Below are 13030 nucleotides of genomic sequence, written 5' to 3' on the forward strand. Positions count from 1 at the left end.
CAAAACAGCTGGTAGGCATCATATCCTTCGTCGTTCGAGATGTAACAAATTGCAGAAGAAGACAAAAGACTTAAGCGATTTCTACGGCTATAAATGCATTTATTGCGAGGACGGTCTTACACCCCAGTCAAGACCAGCATCGTGCTTGTTTTTTTTTGTTTTGGCTGCCGGCCTATTGCTCAAATAAAGGCGTTCACCCACTACCTAGAATTGGACAAGAACCCAGTGGTTATAGGGAGGTTCGCAAAAGGAGAAGGGTGAGGTCGTCAAAATAAAAGAAGCTTAACACACAAAGCTTGATATAAAGGAAATACTTAGGCCCGTATTCAGAAACAGAACTTAAGTAGGGCGTCAATAAGTGCGGGAAAAGTACAAGTGGTAGGAATGATTTAGGCGAGTACTTCAAAAACGACACTTAAGTATCACTTTCTAAAGTAACACTTTTCGAGTGAAGTATTTCGTCTGGTGTCGAGGATACGTAAATATTTTACGTGTACGATAGGTTCAATCGCAAAAAAATAATAATTTTTGCAGCAGAGTAATCTGGATATAACTGTTGCAGTGCTTGCTCGCACATTCTTCTGAGTAAAATACAAAGAGCGGTTTGGTTTTAGCGCTTTACTCAAACTCGTCTGGCCACAAGTTCACGTTGGCTCTCGCAGCCACTGCGGTTCTGCGTGTCGCCGTCCCGACTTTATTTCTTTTTTTTTTTTTGCTGCTGAAAACTTGCTGTGTTCTTGCGCAGTGAGTATGTGCGTTGCGTGCTTTCAACCCGCGCGGACGATGGAAAAAAGGAAAACAAACTTTTCCGAGGAAAAACGCGCCATGCTCCGTGAGTTCGTTTCGCGCCATCGCAGCCTTTCGAGAGTGAAAAACCTCCGCGTCATCTCCTCCGGGACTTCTGATGGGTACATGAGTGCAGTCAATGCACCCGCTCACACCAGGAAACCGTGCGATGGCGTAGAACTTCTTCATTACTGATACCAAATCATTAGAATTTGGCAATTTGACGAGCTGCGGGAACAAAGCCTCGGCAATCATTCTTGACATTCGTGCAATGATTCGAGACACAATTGCTTGCGAAACATTAACGAGGTTCCCGGTGACAACCTGAAATGTTCCGGCGCCGTAAAATCGCAGCACGATTAGAAGCTAGAGCAGCGGCGGCACGGGGTGACCGCGTTCATTGTCTTTGGGGACCAGTGGCAGCATTTATAACAGCCGTAGCACCGTTTGCTTGGAAAAGTGGTACCACCACGAGAATTCCGCGTCGTTGTATACTTCCATGGGATTCTTTCGATCCTTAAGCCGTGGCCGTAATGGCGACACGTATCGGTAGGCCTCATCCTTCGTAATATTGCGCACACGTCCGGCGAAATCGGAAAAGTCGTCGAGGCTGCCGTAGCAGGCGGCCTTCTTGCTTGCTAGGCGAGAGTAGCGAAAGTCGCACTTAAGGTTGCCAATGACCGTACTTTACTTGCGGGCACTCAAGTGTCGATTAAAGTTTACTTTAAGCACAAGATTTGTCTATGAAAGGCGTTAAGCATTGATCGGCTACTTAAGTCATAAGTTAAGGGTAAGTTCCGTTTGTGAATACGGGCCTTAGAGTAATATTTCAAATGTAAATAAAATTCGGCAGATACACTTAGGACCAAACAATGACATCTTCCTTACCTCAGTAAGGAAGCCTTCATTGCGGTGAGGCTACCTTATGCAACTCTGAAAGCTTCCTTACTAAGGGGCCCTTGGTGAAGGCTTCCTTGGTGCTTCCTCAGCATAAGGTAGCTCCAAAGCTACCTTCATGCGTCCTTACGCCGCTCCTGGCCCTGAACGAGCGCTTCACCTCACTGCTTAACCACGTGACGTTTGCTTGCGCATGCGCACTGTCGCCCACCTGCGGAGGAGCGCGAGCACGGTACGTCTTGCCAGGCATGTTCGTTTCAGTCATGCGTGCGGCATGAAAGCGTTGCTAGGCGTTGCACGACGCCGGCGTGCCAGCGTTGATGGAGCACATCAAGTTTTGCACCCTAATGCGCTACTTCTTTTAACTTTAGTAAACAAAACTAGAAGAAAGCGTCCACGCTTCTCTATATTAGCTCTTCAATTTAAAGATTGTGCAACGATACAACATTCTTTTATAGAATAATGGTGGTCGCGTAAACATTTTAAGAGATAATCTCGAACCCAGTCATGCGCCAACCGCTCCTTACGCCAGGACGGGTGAAGGAAGCTTTCAAAGTACGCTTGCTTCCTCCATCGGTCCTTCGCTGTAAAGAGGCCCCACGTAAAGTTCGGAAGCGCTCGAAGGAAAGGAACGTTTCATTGTTTGGGCTCTAACAGTGCTTAAGTGTGGGAATGCGAAAGCATTTAATCGTCTAGGCGAAACGTTTTCGGTTGTTGTTCTTTGTGTTCATTTGCTTCGTCTTCCGAGACCTGCTTCCGTGGGCGACCACGTTCCAGGAGTGAATGTCCGCATGGCTACCATTGGCTGTTTTGAACAAGATGCTCTTTCGACGCATGCGCCAACGTCCCCTTCAGTTACGGCCCTAACAGGGCGGCGATGCTAAGCAAAATGGCGGTTCACACGATTGTTACTTTGTGATGGGAACAGGAACAGCAGCAGCGTGGTGCCTTCTCTCCCGAGCCTGTTTTTTTTTTTTCTTTTGGTTTTTATCGTGCCGATAAGCTCCGCAGCCTCTCCACCCTTTCCCATACTCTGGGCGCCTTTACTTTTGCTTTCTTTTTGCTTGACCACGGCGCATATTTTTTGTTTTGTTTTTATCGCGCGTATTCGCTACTCCACGCATGGTTTGTGAACTGGCGAGTGGTGCGCCGTGGGTACATTATGCGTTAGCACACACGCAGTCTTGTCCACACTTTGAGTATGCCAACATATGCCAGAACGTATATAAATTCCACTTCCAACGCAACATATCTTTGGCCTTGTTTTGTGTACCTCCGCTTCCTAAAAGAAATATTTTCGCATAACGTCGTATGATACATGGTCCGAAAATAAACAAAAGTGAAAAAAGCATGACATGTACATGACTACTAAACAACACAAAAGTTCACAGACAGTGAAATAACAAAAAATAAATAAAGAATACTCCAGAAAACGCGAAGGCCTTTTTATGTACACACATACAACAGATTTTTATATAATGCCCTACAGACGAAAGTGTAGAAAAGCGTCTGATATGCGCACTGAGAGCTCCTGATATATTCACGGAGATATCGTACAAAACTGGACGACGTGAATGACATAGTCGTGACAACTAAAGAAAGAAAAGATTAACTGGCAATGGCAACAACAATGATTTGTAAGATACCTAAAATATTTAATAAAATGCTAAGATTGTTTTATTGACAGCCATAGCAAGACAAAACACAAGAACTTATAAACCTCCACAAAAGTATATGAAATGCGTGACATGATCCTTATTACTGAACAAGATGAAAAACACAGGGGAGAACAAAATAACATTGTACTAAAAACGGAAATATACATTATCGCATTATTTTGCACTTGGCCACAGATTTAGTACCGGTAGCAAGGGGGAGCAGAAGGTAGCTTCTGCAGCAGCACATACAAAACATTCGCTGAAAGGCCTATTCTTTTTTCAAAGACCAGGTGAAATTAGCCAACAACACGACTTTTCTTTCACCGCGAATGAAATGCTTAGCAGCAAATTACGTCACTTAAGGCACCAAGTCACACCTGCTGGGCACTCCTTCGTGTAATAAACACGAACTGCAAAAATCTGTATATAGGCCACTTGCAATGCTCATGCTTTCCAGAAAAAGAAAGGGTATTTTTTTTTTAATTCGAAAGCATGCCCTTAGGCATAATACAAAAGATGTTAGAAATACACGAATAGGTTCGACTCGTGCAAAAAATCTAGGAGTGAACGATGATGGGGTCCATGAATCCAACGTTCAAGGTCGGGTGGGCGGCCAGGCCGGAGGCCTCTTGCCCGGAGATGGCGGAGACGGCTTAGATGAAGTCCTGGGCACGTCCATAATAGGTGTGTCACTGTCACATTTTGGATTCCTGTGTTGCAAAATGGGCACGATGAGCCGTAAGGACCATGGTATTGTTGTGGCCAGAGAGTGGTCACAGACGGGGTGAGCGCGACCCCGACACGTAGCCTCCTTAACGTAACCTCCTCTCGGCGGGTTAACCCACCAGGGAGGTCTGACCCACACGGAGGTATGAGAGCTCGTGTGGTACGTCGGAGGTTTTCCTTTTCCCGGATCAGTCGTCCACAGGCGTCTTCAGGGAAATGTGGAAGTGGGTATGTTGTAATCTGTGGGTGGGTTGCCATGTCTGCTTCAAGGAGACCCGGCAGGGCTGCTCGAGGCACCCACTGGACGCGTATGAGGATATTCGTAGTGGCAGCAAGACGGTGAATGCTATCTGACAATAGAGTGGACCGAGATACCCTACGTATGTCGTGGATGGCTTGAGTCGAGTCTGTGCGAATGATGAGTTGAGAGTATCGAGCATCTTGAACAGTAGGTAGCAACGCGGCGAAGCCGTCTCGTATGGCAGCAAGATCGGCAAGGTAGGCCGGTGGTGCAGGATCGGCAACATACGAGCACGTTTGGCCTGCCTCTGGTATCAATAGACACGCTAAAAATTCCGCCATAGTGAAAGCAGCTTGTATACCCTCGATGTCAGAGAGCGTAGGCGGCGTGCCTGCGTCCGCGGAAAGGCAGTTTTGAACAACGAAGGGAGGCGGTGCTGTGTCCAAAGCCGGAAAAAAGGTGTGGGCGACAGTTTCTGCGAATACTGCTGGTGTCTGGCCCGATGCTAACAGGGCGCAGGCAGCGGGCTCTGGAGGGCGCCGACCACGTTCCATTACTCGGAAGGTGCGCGAAATGGAGGCATTGGACGACGAAGGTCCGAGAGAAGAGCACCAGTCCATCCAGCGGCCACGTTCTAAGCGGTGTTCATGGCGCCGAGCTACTGCAGTAAGGCGTTGGGCCTCTAAGCGAAGGGTATTTGATGCAGGGTCACGTTCTGATGCAAGTTCTGCTTGGCGGCGCGACGCCCAGAGACGCAGAAGTTGCAAATCAGGAGCGGTTCGCGATTCATCAACCCACGACGTACGTGTCGCCTCAGCTAATGCCGCCTTAAGACAATGGGACGGGTCCACCATGAAGTTGGATACATTGCTTTCTGATACCGCCCTGTATCGATCCCAGTCCACCACTCGACATAGTCGGCGGAGGCGGCCTGTTCCTCCCGAAGATAAGCCAAGGTGAATCGGATGATGGTCGCTACCCCAGCAGTCGGGTTCACATGACCACGAGACGGTCGTCCTTCCTAGCAACCAAGATAAGTCCGGTGAGTGTGGCGGCGCGTGAGGGTGGTCTCGCCGACGAGTAGGCACTGACACATTATTAAGCAGAGTGAATTGGGCGTCGATAAATGTGTCCAGCACACATGTACCACGCGCACTGGAAATAGCGTATCCCCATGTGGTGTGGGGCGCGTTAAAATCTCCTGCGACCATAATGGGGCAACCAGGATGTTTCTGTCGTAGGTGCGCCAGCCAGCCGAGACACAACCGAGCCGCACGACCGCTGTAGGGGCGGGCATAGTATGAAACGATGATAACGTCCATGCGTTGGAGACGAACCAATACGGCCACGACTTCTTGCCATAGAGTACACCACCGTGAAAGACAAACGCGAGTCTGATGAAGAGTGCATCTTACATACGCTGCAGCCTTTCCTGGAGGGACATCGGGCGTAGCACTCCTGCGATCTAACATTGAAGGCGATGACTATGCCACAAATCCTGGAATGGATGGCAGGCCGTTGGATTCTTGAAGCAGTAGAGCCCAAACACGCAGCTTCCCATATCTAAGACGCTGACGCAGCTCTCCGACCTTCCCCGCGATGCCGCGACAGTTCCACTGTAAGATGCCTTCTGGCACACTTGAAGACGTAGCAGCCATCATAGATTAAGATTGGCCAGTAGAACCGAGGTGAGATGCTGGAGCTGTTGCGCAACGAAGCGCAGGAGTTCTTGGGGTGAAAGAGGCTTCGACACAGATGCCGGGTTAGCCATATGAGCAGGACTAGACGTCGACGGCGAATGCGACGGCCGCGCTCCGTCATGACGACGCCGGAACACTGTACGGCGTTCCTTGAGACGTTGGATTTCCTTTTCAAGGTTGGCCAGGCGAGCGTCGATCTCGAACTCTTCGTCTGCCAAAAAAAGCGGCGTGTCTTCTATCGATTGTGATGCCCGTTGCGGTCGTGAAGTGGACGACCTAACAGCTGCGCTATAGGTACGAGTGGCAGCATCACTTGTCGCTGTACTTGCTTTTGTCACCTGGCTAGCGTCCTCTTCCAGCGAGGCCAGAACGGCGTAACGGTTGTACATAGGGACTTGTTTCATTGATGAATCTTGAGGGGTCCTTGCTGGCTGTCAAGAATAGAGTTGTTGAGCCTTCTTGGTGGCCTTCAACTTCGTAGGACACGTCGTGGAAGTGACGTCATGATCGTTTGTTTGGCATAGGCCGCATCTAAACGATGCCGACGGTTCAGGCTCCATGGTGTCGTCCTTAGGTGGGTAGGGGCAGGATGATTTCATGTGTCCCTGTCTAAAGCAAGAGTAGCAGTACACAACGGAAGGCTTGAACGGACGCGGGCGCAGTACGCAGCCGTAATACAGGATGCGTTCAGGTGGGGAATTAGGACCTTGAAGCGTGATTAGGCACGTACGACCGCTGCCTAGGTAGCGAGCAGCCACGACCTTGTGTGTGGGACACGATAGTTCCTGCAGGAGCCTCTCGGGTTCTTCGTCAAGGTCAACGCCATTAACCACGTAGCGTCTTAAATCTGTACCACTGGCGAGGTACGCCTGGACTGGAAGGACACACTCTTCCGATACTTGTATTTGTTGCAGTTCTTCGAGTTTATAAACTAGTGCCATAGCAGACACCCATACTGAGACCGTATTAGTGGGTTTGTGTAAAGCAAAACCTTGAAATCGGGAAGTCTCGAGGCAGGCGTCCAGGGCCGCTTGAATGATACGGTTGTGCAGAGGAGACATGTCATATCTAGCACGAGGCTTGATAACCACTTTGTACCACGATGTCGTTGGCGACTCAGGAGACGTGCGTGTAGGTCGTGCGGACAGGCCTTGTTATGAGCGAGGTCTTTTCGGGGCTGCTGGAGCTACATTTTCATCCGATGGGAGGCCAGTAGCTTCCTTCGTTCTCTTGGCTGAGGTGTGCGCCACGACAGCAGTGCTGTTCTGCTCCATGTTGGTGGTATCCATGCTCAGGGTACCGCCTTCACACGTTGCACTTGTCCCCACGAAGGAGACGTTCCTGGCTTGGATGGCAGTTGCATCGGTAATGTTCCGCTCCCTCGACGCAGCGGACAGCAGCTTGGATGCTCCGCGCCGACGCGGCGAGTGCCGCAGGGGCACTCGCACTCGCGAAGCCGCGCAAGAACTCAAGCTGGACGACGCAGCAGGAGGGTGTAGATGACGACGGACCTTGTAGATAGGCGCCAGTAGTAATTACGAACCGCCAAAGCGGTCCATGCACAACAGAGTTCGAAAAAACCAGCAAACGGGGCGAAAATCCGGAGCTACGGAAAAATACGTCCGAGCGGAACGAGCGCTGGAAAGGCCCCCCTCAAAAGAAAGAAAGGGTATCATGCCTACACATGAAGGTTGTTCGTGCGGTTTTCTCAGCGGCAATAACTGAGATAATACATAAACACGAACGCTAATCTTTCAGCTGTTATTACGTTTGTAGAACGGTGACACGCAGAAAACGCACTGAGGGCGGAATGGAAAACTGGGCGAATTACTGAAGTTGCAGAATGAGACTTGGCACAGAAAAAGAAGTCTTAAACCACGTGGCTATGAGAAGGAACATCTATTCGTCAGCTTTCTCTACCGGTAAGATGGCCGTGTAGCACAATAAATGCGGAACGACGTCAGGGGACTCATGGAGCACACACATGCACATGGCCCTGTTCGTGTACATGCGTCTTCTTATGTCTGAGTCTGCGCGCTCACCTGCTGTGTTTAGTTACCCGAAAGAACCTTATAGGGCTTGTTTTTGACGTATTCGTGGACCACTGCCTGATGCGCGAGCGGTGCGAGTCGTGAAACGGGTGAAACATGGCAGAGCACAAGTTAACAGCTGCCTAGGACCACGAAACTCACGAAACTGCCCACGCCGGTCAACGCACAGCAGCGCACGCTTCCCGATAACAGCAGATAACGAAACATGAAACGTCACGCAGCTGGCTAAGCTGGCACCGGGCCAGCGGACGCGCGTGGAGGCAGTCGAAGGTGAGGGGGTTGTGTGGAGGGCAAGGGGAGAGGAGTTGAAAGGATGGGCGAAAGGGCACAGCCTCCTAGATCCGCGCGCGCCGATTTAAGCGGCCGTGCAAGGGAAGCGGAGTTGCTTTCCCGCCCCCCCGATGGATGGCGCCAATTATGTCTGCCACGGAAGCGGCGGAGTTTCCGAGGCCGTACCACGTTTCACAGCTGCCGCTGACGTACAAGGTTCAGAATGCATGCCACTAGACACAACACCGATGAAATCCGAAGAGCAAGTGACGCGCGGGAGGCAGCGAGTGATATGCAGTGACGCACACACTAGGCACTACTCATTTGATACACTCATGATTTGGCCTCGCGAGTGCATCGCCGTAGATACAGCCCCGATAAAATCTTAAGAACATATGGTACGTGGGAGACAGTGAAAGAGGAACTGACGTGACGTGTGCAATGACGCAGGCAATAGGCACGATTTTAATGAACAATAACTATAACCAGCCACCGTGGCGTCAGGGAGCGTGCTTGTTTCACACCCCGGCGGCCCGGTTCGATTCCTACCCAGACCGAAATATACCATCTTTTCTTTAAGATTCCATTAATTTACTTTGCTTATAGAATCCTGCCTAACAAAACTGACGTCTTGTAGTCAAAGGTAGAAGAGACATTGACCAAAAACATTAAAGGAACCAATACATTTCGGCTGCCATATATACGGGGGCCGTATTCACAATGAAAGCTAATGAAAGGGAGAGATGATTATGTACGTGTGCTCAGAAACGTACAGAATCATATCCCACTTTCGTTTGCTTTTATTATGAACGAAGTCCCCGTATGGGAGCCGAAACTTATTGGTTTCTTTTCTTTTCATGTTTCGGGTCGGCACCCGTTTCAACGACGATGCCGAGCTTATCAACCTTTTTAAGGTGTTTGTTAACATCATTCGGTATCTGATTGCCGATCGTCAGACACCAGCAACATTAGCCGCAGAGCAACTTCTCGAAGCTCTCATTCCAGTTCTCGACGGCCTTCATTACAAACAATATGAACACTTGTCGAAAGGCTCGTCCAATTGTGCTGCAGTGGAATGTGAGGTGCCAACGACCGCGGCATGCTGACCTACTCCTTCTGCTCCTGACAATGAACACTTCGGCAGATGTTAATGTTCTTCAAGAAACTAATGTAAGAAAACAAGAATGAAGACTTCCTGGCTTCGTAGGCGCCCACAGAAACACTCGATGCAAATTACCGGCATGCGGTACTTTCCAGTGCACGGACGACGCACATCTACGAAATGCTTCGAAAGCATCGTTATACGTACGATCAGAACAATATTTCGCGGTTTTGACACAGGTGACATCTGCGACGCCGATATTGAATGTTGCGCTGTAGTTGTAAGTCTCAGAGATACAACGACGACTGTGGCAAGCATACATTATCGACCAACGTGGTCTTCAGACACCACATTACTGGAGTACATAGTCTCTCGTTGCGGCCCATCATTTGTGTTGTGCGGAGACTTCAATGATCACCATGCTCACTTGTGTTCTCGTCCACAAGACAGTCGTGGCGTGTAGATCAATGAACTTACTTTTAGACATGATCTATAAACCCTCAATGACAGCTCACCTACATTTGTCGGCAGAGGAAAGGAACAATCCACCATCGACGTGGCAATATGAACGAGAGATGTGCGCCTGGCCTGGTCATGTGAAGCTGACCGATGGGGCTCAGATCACCTACGAGTTTTGTTGAGTACAGAAAATGCTCCTAGCCACCAGACGGCCGCCTACGCTGTAACAAATTGGGACAAGTTCCGTCAGCTGATTTCAAAGGCGCCATCACACGACAAACTGTTCAATCTGGTTAGTGAGTGAAGACGGTGGCGCATAGACAAACCAAGCCCTGATCTTAAGCTCTTGAGGCTACGCGCCTGTCGACGCCGGGCTTACAGGAGGGCACAGCACTCTAAATGAAGCTCTGATTGGACGGTATATTACCGCCTAGATGCAGCTATACGGCGGGACATAAAACAGCTTCGTCGAAAGATCTGTGCGGCACTTTGTAGTTTGTTGCATACGGCAAGCGGTTTCGGAAGTGTGCAGCGCTTACAGAAGGCTCTCCGAAACTGCTGAGATCTGCATGAATCCAACTACTGCTTTGTGCATAATGACCGGCCCGGTCGCAAAAACTTCTCGCGGAAGCATTTGCCGACCTTTTCATATCTACTATGTCAAGAGACATCACAAACGGCAACCCTGATTCTCTGAGAAGTTACGGTACCATAAGCTCTTGCTATGGTCCTGCTTGCGAAATGGATGAAGCAGACTTTAGTCTCGAGGCGCTAAGCTATGCGCTTAGCCTTTCTAAACGCCGCACTGCCCCAGGCGAAGACAGTGTTATATACCAAGCCTTACGAAACGTCGAAGAGGCCTTTCATCAGCTTATCTTGGACGAATTTAATGGAATATGGCGAACGAGTCTGATCTCCAACGAATGGAAATCATCTGTGGTGATACCTGTATTAAAGTCCGGGCGTCCAGCAAAACATCTCAAGTTATACCGGCCAATAACACTAACATCTAATATTATCAAGCTGATGGAGCGAATGGTACTGTTTCGTCAAGATTGCAGATTACAGGAATTGAATTTCTTTCCTGATGTCATGAATGGCTTTCGTCGCTATCGTTCAGCCCTTCACAGCATTGCAAACCTCGTATCATCGTTTGAATCTGCTCTAGAAAACAAGAACTCTGCATATATACTATTCCTAGACAAACAGCAAGCATTTGATTTGGTACCACATAAGGAGATGGTTTTCGTACTTGTGACTGCAGGAAGTTCTGGTCGTTTGCTTCGTTTTGGGGGCCATTTGCTACCGGAGCGCGAAACGAAAGTGCATGTTGGAAGACAAACAAGTGAATCTTGCACTGGTAAGTGTGTTGTCCCGCAAGGCAGGGCCTTATCGCCGCTTCTCTTCAACAGCGTACTTGCTGGAATTCCAAGCTGATTGCCACAAGAATGTGACTTTCCAAGAGGCATAGCAATCTATGCTGAGGACATCGCATTGTGGATCAACAGTCCTTCGCACCGCGGTCTACGTGTTCGTGGAATATTGCACAGAGTTCTGAATGTCACATCAGAGTACATGAATGAAGTGGGTCTGCAGATTTCATCCGCTAAGTCAGCCGCAATTGCCTTTCATCCTAGACAACGCGGTCGTTGAACCATCAGCCGGCTATACCTCGGAGATGCACCGATAAATTGGGCACAGCAACATCGCTACCTGGGCGTAGTTATCGATGATCGCCTATCATGGCACCTTGCCGTCACATCTCGGCTGCACTTATCACAGTCCCTACTCAGATATGTGGCTGCCTTGAATGCTAGGGGTGACGGCTCTGACCAGATGACAGCACTACAGGTATATCAATCATCTGCACTTTCTGGCATGATGCATGCCTTGCCAGTCTTGATCGTGCGGCCTTGTTTGATGTCTAAATTGGAACGGGGCGATCGTGTTGACCTTCGAGTCATTCATGGCTTACTTTGTGAGGCGCAGTCTGTTACATTACTCACCGAAGGACACCAGCTGCCGCTGAGGCTGCAAGCATACCTGAGAGCGTTGCATGACATCGAGCACCTGCACCAAGCATCAGCTGGACAAGCACTTCTTAACCGGCTGATTCAGTGACCGTTCGCTCTCAGGAGTAAACTGGCAGCATTGTTCGTTGCCATTGCTGGCAGTTCAGACGATACTACCTCACTGACGACTCCGAATGAATGCAACAAACGCCCCTTCCCCATTCATATTTTGATTCCTGAGATGACCAGCCTGTTCCGGCACTATTCCAGTTGGCCGAACTGCACTTATTTGAGAAATATGGATTCCATCTAAAAGTATTTAAGGATGCATCGGTAAGCAGCGACGCTCAAGGTGCTGCAGCAGCTTTCTTGTGCCCTTCGACTGACATAAGGAGGGTGTTCCGAATACCTAATACATCCTCATCAACAACTGCGGAGCTGGCGGCGATTGATGTTGCGCTGCGTACGTACAGGAAGAAATGAGTACATCAAAAGTCGTCATCCTTACAGACTCCCGGTGCTGCATTTGGGAGGCTGATTGCGATAGCGCAATCCTCCGCTGTATAATAGAGTGCGCCGACAAAATTACTTGTCGTGAAGTGTCCCTCACTGCCCTCACCTTCGCATGTGGGTATTGCTGCAAATGAGGAGGCTGATCGGCTCGCTTCAACCTGTGCTCACAACAGAGTGACTGCCCAGAAATATTTTGTATGATTGACAACGCCCATGTCTTTATCCGCCGGTACCTCCTAAAGTGGCACCCAGACCAGCGGGTTCTAAACGGCTCGTTCCCTCCCAGTGTTCGTAGTCATGGCTTGCCCCGTAGTGCCAAAGCACTATTAGTGAAATTAAAAGTTGGCTCTGTGTTGGTGTGCGAACGTTGGAATCGTCAAGGACGTATGGACAGTCTGTTGTGTACGTCCTGTGGCTCCTGTGAAACGCTTGAACACCGTATATTGGAGTATCCCGCATTCGTCACATGCCGTGCACAGCTAATTAAAGAATATGGACTCATTGCACTCAAGTACACGACTCTTGTCGTTTGCATGTTTCTGAGAGGGAGTGTTGCTCAACGCGACCAGGCCCATAGAGCCTCGCTAAGTTTCATGCAGAAAACTGATTTGGCCT

The 13030-nt window shown here is 49.5% G+C and overlaps 1 protein-coding gene across 1 annotated transcript in view; it reads right to left on the bottom strand.

Moving 5' to 3' along the window:
• Positions 1-13030, bottom strand: part of LOC126524133 (uncharacterized) — a 78994-nt gene that overhangs the window by 12304 nt on the left and 53660 nt on the right. The window lies entirely within an intron of this gene.

The sequence above is a fragment of the Dermacentor andersoni genome, chromosome 3, assembly GCF_023375885.2.
Source record: "Dermacentor andersoni chromosome 3, qqDerAnde1_hic_scaffold, whole genome shotgun sequence".
NCBI classification, from domain to species: domain Eukaryota; kingdom Metazoa; phylum Arthropoda; class Arachnida; order Ixodida; family Ixodidae; genus Dermacentor; species Dermacentor andersoni.